General features: G+C 35.3%; 1 long non-coding RNA gene across 1 annotated transcript; it reads left to right on the forward strand.

Moving 5' to 3' along the window:
* Window positions 1-461: 461 nt before the first annotated feature.
* Window positions 462-4,237, forward strand: LOC127744738 (uncharacterized). Its single transcript, XR_008005725.1, has 3 exons — window positions 462-930; window positions 1,036-1,228; window positions 4,017-4,237. It is a non-coding gene; the product is annotated as an uncharacterized LOC127744738 (long non-coding RNA).
* Window positions 4,238-7,628: the final 3,391 nt, after the last annotated feature.

The raw sequence follows: 7,628 nt of genomic DNA on the forward strand, positions 1-7,628 counted from the left end.
TTTTTACAAAATAACTTATTAAGAATAATTAGATTGATATTTATAAATACTTTAAGTTTAAGTCAATTAATATTTATGTATAATTTTTATTATAATTAGTTATTTTATAAATTGAAATTAAAGTTTCGAAAATAGAAAAATAATAAAAAGATATATCATTTAATTTGAATAATTAATATTGAGTTTAAACTATATTTTATAAATATGTGATTAATATATTTATTTTATAATTTAAATTAAAAATAATTAATTAAACTTATCAATATGTTGATAAATAATGTTTTTAAATATTTTTAATATAATATATTTGGTTTTAAAATTATTCTACCCTCCAATTTTATCAAAATATCTATTCATATCTATTCATATTTCCTTATAAAATCTTAATTTCTAACCCTAATTCCCAAATCAAACCTAAAAACCCTAATTTCCTAAATTAAGAGACCCTAACTCTTAATTTTTTAATTTCCCAAGCTTCTAAACGCAGTCCCCACCCCCTTTCTTCCTAAACCTAATGCTGAAACAGAATCAGACAGGGAGAGAGAGAGGAAATCAGAGTGTGATACAAGCAGCCACCATTCAGTCGCCAGAGCCGCCACTGGGGGGTCTTCGCCGTCCCTGTCGTCCTCATCCACGCAAGGTGCAGCGCTGCGCGGTCCAGCCATCGTGACCTCCGTGGAGCCCGCGTCGCTGTCGCCTCGGCTGTTCCCACCGCCGCTAGATCCGTTGCGCGCGTTGTCGTATGAGGAGCCACCGCCATCCTTGCTTGTCGTCTCCCTTAGAGCCGTCGCCATCGAGGGCCAGCAGAGAGAAACGCGAGAGTCAGAGTCGCCACTGAGAAGAGACGAAGCTGTGTTTCACGCCGCCGTCGCCACCGATCCACAGCCACCACCGTGAGGGCTCTGCCACCGTGAAAGAAGTCTGCCGCTGGTACTAATTGAGACTGCCGAAGTTGCTGTTTTGATTCTGATGTAATTCATCCTTGTCCATGCTCACGGTTGTCCTCTGTTCTTCCTCTGCTTTTGATTTTCGTAGTTACCTGAATCTCTGCCGCCGTGGGTATTGCCGTTGGAGTCGCTGGGAACCAATGTCGGAGCTGCCCTTGATGATTCTGATGCTGCTACGTAGGTTTGGAGCTGCTGTGTTGTTGCCGGAGGAAGGTAACTCATAAAAAAAATGTTATTAAGGCTGTTGTTTGGTTTGATTGCATTGTTAACGCGACACTGAGGTAGGGGACTTATTTTTAAAATCAAACGTTTTCAATTTAGAATGCCTACAAGGTTAATTGGATAATTGCAAATAGTTAACAGTGGTTAAGAATTGATTAATTGATGTGAATTGCTTGACATGTGTTTGAGAATAGTTAGCTATTGTGATTATTGTGAATTATGAAATTAGAATTGGATGCGGTTGTGATGACTTTAAATTATAAGTGAAATTAGATGCGATTGTGAATTGTATTTTGAATTACTGATTTTTTTGTGATGAGTTGGTTGAGATTTTGATCTTGAGTGAGTTATTTTGAATTGTTTGATATTGAATTGGAATTTTAGTATATTGGAACGGCTGTGAAATGGACTTGTGACGGGTTGAAATTAGTTGAAATGGGGCTGTGAATGATTTATTTAATGTTACTTATTAAACTGAAAAATGTTGAGCTAATTATTAAAAATCTGACGTTTTGATAATTGATGAATGGAGTTTAGATTAAGGCTGTGATTGTGACTGGTTCTGTTGCTGTGAGTGATTGATTAATTGGTAAGATTAATTCTGGCTAAGTTGTGGCTGTATTCTGATTATTAAGAATAAGTGCTTCTTGTTGTTTTTAGTTATCTGATGTAATGGAATGGCTGTGATACTGACAACGACTGATTGGAATTGGCTTTGATGGTTGCTAAAGTTGATTTATGATTAATTAGAATTAAGTTTGAGAACAGTTAAAAGATTGAAGTTTTATTACCAAATCATTCTCTTCAAATTTGACTTTTAAAATTAAATAGTAAGTTTGCTAAAGAGTAAATGACATTAAAATAATTTAGAATTATGAAAGGCTGATTTTTGGGATTACTAGTTGATGGAGTTTAATTTTGAAAGGATTCTATGATATGTGAAAAGTAAATATGAATTGATGAGATTGGAGTTGGATTGATGGATTAGTTGGAATTGTGGAGTATGATTGATTTGTTAAATATTATGAATTGTGAATGTATGATTGATTGAGAATTACCTGTTTAAAAATTGTTGGGAAAAGGGCTGGTGATTTGTGGAGAAAGAGGGAACCCGTAAGGGTGGCTAAGTCCGAGTTTTAGAGGAGATGTTGTCGAAATTTTATAAAGTCTGAGGTTCTGTCTGAAATGTTATTTTAAAAGAGTAGGATTTGGAAAATTATATTATTTGGTTTTAGTTTACTAAGAAAAGAAATGAATTATGTTTTTCAGTTTTATTTATTGAGAAAAAATATTATGTTTAAGCTGGATTTATTACAAAAAGGATTCCATTTTGAGTTGATTTATTAAGAATAGAAAGAAATATGTTTTGAGTTGATTTAATATGAAAAGAGTTATGTTTTAGGTTTGAAATAAAGGATTATCTTTTTAGAAGTTTGGTGAAATAATAATATTTGAATTTGAATAGTAAAGAGGGATGATTTTTGAGTATTTGGAAAGTTAGTAAACTTGAGAAAAAGTTTTATTTGATTACTTCTAATGAGAGGTTATATTTTGAAAGGTGTTTAATAAATTTAAAATAAATGATTTTCTTGACTCTTTTGATAGAGGACTAAACTGAAAAGTAGTTTTAAAGTTGGCTTGGGTCAAGATTGCTAAAGTAGAGATTATGACCGGCTTGATGGTTAAGATTTTTATGGATAAATGCCTGAGAAAGTTAAGAAAGGTTTAAAGAAAAATGTTAAGAAATCAAAGGAAAAGAGAGAATGACGAATTGATATGTGGATTGTTGCATTTTAGAAAGGATAATGAAAAGTGATAAAAGGCGGAAAAACCCCACGAACTGTTAGTTGTTTAACTACGGGGAAAAGCCCACGAAGTGATAATTGGTTAAAATCGGGAAGTACCCACGAACTGAATGATCATTGATCTCGGGAAAACCTATAAATTGATATTTGTTTTATATGCGGGAAAAACCCATGGACTAATAATCATTGATTACGGGAATAACCCATGAATTGTTGTATGTTGATTTCGGGTATAACCCACGAACTGAAGATCATTATTTGCTGTGTATTGATCTCGGGTATAACCCACGAACTGAAGATTGTTATGTTATTGTGTATTGATCTCGGGGAATAACCCACGAACTGAAGATCTCTGTTTTGTGTGTGAATTGATCTCGGGGACGCCCACAAACTGAGGATCACTGTTTTCCCTTGTGCGTATATTATGGGGTCGAGTTTTGCGCCGACTGCCGGTAGTTACGAAGGAGTGGTATTCTTACCACCGACACATATGCATTACCACCGACACATATGCACTAAGGACACAAAGGGAAACCATATCTGGGACTTGTTCCAAGGTAACGCCGGGCTGCAGGGTGTAAACCGATACGTGAGCTCATGGCCTGCTTAGGATAGACATGCATCATAGTGGTTGTGCATTTGCATTTGATTGTGTTTGCTTGTATTACTTCTCTGTGATTGTGTTGCTTGTTATATTGTGATTTGTTTGTGTGTTGAATTGAGTTTCTTCTTGTGCTAGTAGTTTGTGAATGTATAGAGATGATTAATAACTGTTTGTTGTGACTGAGAATCATTTTCATTTGTGGCTGAAAGATATTTAATATGATAAATTTTGTGAGTGAAATCTGTTTTGGGTTTAGGAATTTAAAGAAAGCAATTATTTATCTAAAGTAAGATTGAAAAGTATTTTCAAAGGGGTTGACAAAGATGGTTTATTAAGCAAAGTTAATTATTTGCATGTTAATCATTACTTTTACGGCATTTCCATTCCCTACTGAGAACGTGTGGTTTGTTCTCACCCCAAAATCTTCCATCCTTTCAGTGACACAGGTTCGAAGACACAGTTTGAAGCTGCGGGCGATTATAGAACTTATTTATGTTAAGTTTATAACTTGAGTTTCTTTCATAGAATTCCCTCGCCTTTGTAGCTTTAGTTTTTATTTTATGCAGAGGGATAGAAGTTGTATCTGAGTTTTACTTAAATTCTTTTGTATAATATTTATTATTATTAATAACTATGTGATTATTATTGCTTGTTGATTCTTTAATATGACTTCAATTAATAAAAACAAAATTTTTTTGGAATTTTCTATAAAACTGAATCGTGATATCGAAGTAAAGGCTCGATAGTAAATAGTTAATAAAGGAAAGCAGGTTGGTAACGCCTTACATTCGGTACAATCATGATGTTCTGGAAGTTGGGTCGTTACATATAGAAACTCCACCATTGGAAATACATAAGTGATGGTCCAGGCATGGCCGAATGACCAGCTCCCCAAAATGATCAAAAGACCGAATGGTCAAAAGACGCCTAGTACAATAGTAAAAAGTTCTATTTATACTAAACTTAGCTATTAGGGTTTACAGAAATAAGTTTAAGTGCAGAAATCTACTCCCAGGGCCCATTTTGGTGTGTGCTTGGGCTGAACTTGAGCTTTACACGTGCAGAGGCTTCTCTTGGGGTTAAACGCCAAGTTGTAACGTGTGTTTGGCATTTAACTCTGGTTTGTGACGTGTTTCTGGCGTTTTACTCCAGAATGCAGCATGGGACTGGCATTGAACGCCAGATTTCGTCATCTAAGCTCGAATAAAGTATGGACTATTATATATTGCTGGAAAGCCCTGGATGTCTAACGCAATTGAGAGCGCGCTATTTGGAGTTCTGTAGCTCCAGAAAATCCATTTTGAGTGTAGGGAGGTCAGAATCCAACAGCATCAGCAGTCCTTTTTCAGCCTGAATAAGATTTTTGCTCAGGTCTCTCAATTTCAGCCAGAAAATAACTGAAATCACAAAAAAACACACAAACTCATAGTAAAGTCCAGAAATATGAATTTTGCATAAAAACTAATAAAAACATCCCTAAAAGTAGCTAGATCCTACTAAAAACTACCTAAAAACAATGCCAAAAAGCATATAAATTATCTGCTCATCACAACACCAAACTTAAATTGTTGCTTGTCCCCAAGCAACTGAAAATCAAAGGATAAAAAGAAGAGAATATACTATAAATCCCAAAATATCAATGAATATTAGTTCTAATTAGATGAGCGGGACTTGTAACTTTTTACTTCTGAACAGTTTTGGCATTTCACTTTATCCTTTGAAGTTTAGAATGATTGGCATCTATAAGAACTCAGAGTTCAGATAGTGTTATTGATTCTCCTAGTTAAGTATGTTGATTCTTGAACATAGCTACTTTTATGAGTCTTGGCCGTGACCCTAAGCACTTTGTTTTCCAGTATTACCACCGGATACATAAATGCCACAGACACATGACTGGGTGACCTTTTCAGATTGTGACTCAGCTTTGCTAAAGTCCCCAGTTAGAGATGTCCAGAGCTCTTAAGCACACTCTTTTTGCTTTGGATCACGACTTTAACCACTTAGTCTCAAACTTTTCACTTGGACCTGCATGCCACAAGCACATGGTTAGGGACAACTTGATTTAGCCGCTTAGGCCTGGATTTTATTTCCTTGGTCCCTCCTATCCATTGATGCTCAAAGACTTGGATCCTTTTTACCCTTGCCTTTTGGTTTTAAGGGCTATTGGCTTTTTCTGCTTACTTTTTCTTTTTCTTTTATATTTTTTTCGCCACTTTTTTTTCGCAAGCTTTGTTCTTTGCTGCTTTTTCTTGCTTCAAAAATCAATTTTATGATTTTTCAGATCATCAATAACATTTTTCTTTTTCATCATTCTTTCAAGAGCCAACAATTTTAACATTCATAAACAACAAGATAAAAAATATGCACTGTTCAAGCATTCATTCAGAAAACAAAAAGTATTGTCACCACATCAATATAATTAAACTAATTTCAATGATGAATTCGAAACTCATGTACTTCTTGTTCTTTTGAATTAAAAATATTTTTCATTTAAGAAAGGTGAAGGATTCATGGAATATTCATAGCCTTAAGACATAGTTACTAGACACTAATGATCATGTAATAAAGACACAAACATAGACAAACATGAAGCTCAAAAATCAAAAAATAGAAAAATAAGAGCGAGGATATTAAGGAATGAGTCCACCTTAGTGAGGGTAGCGTCTTCCTCTTGAAGAACCAAAGATGCTCTTGAGCTTCTCTATGTCTCTTCTTTGCCTCTGTTGCTTGATCCCTAGTGATTTTGGTGCTCCTATCCTTAGTTGCTCCCAATAATTGTGTGGAGGAAAGTGTATCTCCTGAGGTATCTCAGGGATTTCTTGATAAGGGAATTCCTCATGCTCTTGTTGAGGTCCATGAGTGGGCTCTCTTGATGTACAGTCAAATGCTCTACTACTGAGCTATGGACCCTTGAGATGAATCTCTCTGATGCATGGAAAATGATCCAACACAAAAATCACCGGCAAGTGTACCGGGTCGCATCAAGTAATAATAACTTACATGAGTGAGGTCGATCCCACAGGGATTGAAGGATTGAGCAATTTTAGTTTAATGGTTGATTTAGTCAAGCAAACAAGAGTTGATTTGAGTGATTTGTGGTTGACAAAAATTAAATTGCATGAATTATAAAGGGAGAGGGAAAATTGCAGTAAATTAAGGAACTAAAGAAATTAAAGTGCTGAGTCTTAATGAACAAGAAAAGTAAATGACAGTAACTTAAAGTGCAAGAAATGTAAATTGCAGAAACTTAGAGTGCAAGAAATGTAAATTGCTTGAATATCAAAGGGCTTAGGGAGATGGGATTGCAAGATCTAAACAAAGAAAAGTAAATTGCAATGAACAGAAGAGTAAAAGATGAATTGACTGAAGTAAGTCTTAAACAGCAAGGTGGGTTGGCTTGAAGAAGCCTCAGCAGATTAACAGAAAAGGAATTGCAGATCTCAGGGGTCAAGAGACTAGAAAACCAAGTCTAGATCTCACTACCTTCCTTGATCCAATTCAGAAAACAATTCAAAGTAAAAGGAAAGATGAAAATCAGTAAGGAAACTTGAATTATGCAGAAAAAGAAACAAAGAGATCTTAAGGTGAGATTGAGACAAAATTTCCTCAATTCTTCACACCCAAGTCTCAAGCAAGCTTTGCAGAGAATGAAACGAGAATGGCCAAAGGAGAAGAACTCAATTCTCCTTCCAATTCAAGCAGAAATTTCCAAAAGAGCAAGCAGAATTCAAAACAGAAAGCAAAATGATCCAAATCTCCAATTACAATTTCAAAAAGTCAAAAAGTAAAAAATGAAAAAGTAAGTCTCCTTTCTACATCTAACTAACACCTATTTATACACTTCCTAATTTGGATCTAAGAATTTGGGTGGGCTCTAAAATTTGGTGGAGAAATGAATTAATTTGGATTTTTTGTTCAATTTTCAGCCCATGGTGCACCTCCCAGTAGTGTGCTCAGCTCTTGGTGAGAGCGCAGCATTGGGCTTCATTTCCTTGACCCTTTGTAGCGTGCTAGGCTTGTTGATGCTCAGCTCTCAAGGAGAGCGCAGCA

The sequence above is a fragment of the Arachis duranensis genome, chromosome 2 (assembly GCF_000817695.3).
Source record: "Arachis duranensis cultivar V14167 chromosome 2, aradu.V14167.gnm2.J7QH, whole genome shotgun sequence".
Taxonomy (NCBI): Eukaryota; Viridiplantae; Streptophyta; class Magnoliopsida; order Fabales; family Fabaceae; genus Arachis; species Arachis duranensis.